This window comes from Pygocentrus nattereri, chromosome 7 (assembly GCF_015220715.1).
Source record: "Pygocentrus nattereri isolate fPygNat1 chromosome 7, fPygNat1.pri, whole genome shotgun sequence".
NCBI classification, from domain to species: Eukaryota; Metazoa; Chordata; class Actinopteri; order Characiformes; family Serrasalmidae; genus Pygocentrus; species Pygocentrus nattereri.
The window spans coordinates 41777059-41777357 of record NC_051217.1 but is presented as its reverse complement, the minus strand read 5'-3'; positions in this window follow the sequence as shown (position 1 = coordinate 41777357).

Sequence of the window (299 nt, the reverse complement as noted above, 5' to 3'; positions counted from 1 at the left end):
ACAAATGAGTAGGAGTGTCTAATAGAGTGGGCAGCGAGTGGACACAGTGTTAGGAAACTACTGTGTTTGATCCACTTGTATCAGCACACTAAACACTAAATTTCCAAAATGGAGATCGGGTTGAATGTTTGTGATTAAAACAATCAAATGAAATTCTCCTCCCGTAACTTCGTCATCAGACTAACTAGGGCCCCGTGTAAAAGGATGTGTTGAGCTGCTAGTGAGCAATGAGTTGTGAAAGAAAACAGCTCACACTTCTCCACAATGACAGCCACGCTGAGTTAAAACAGACAGCAGCT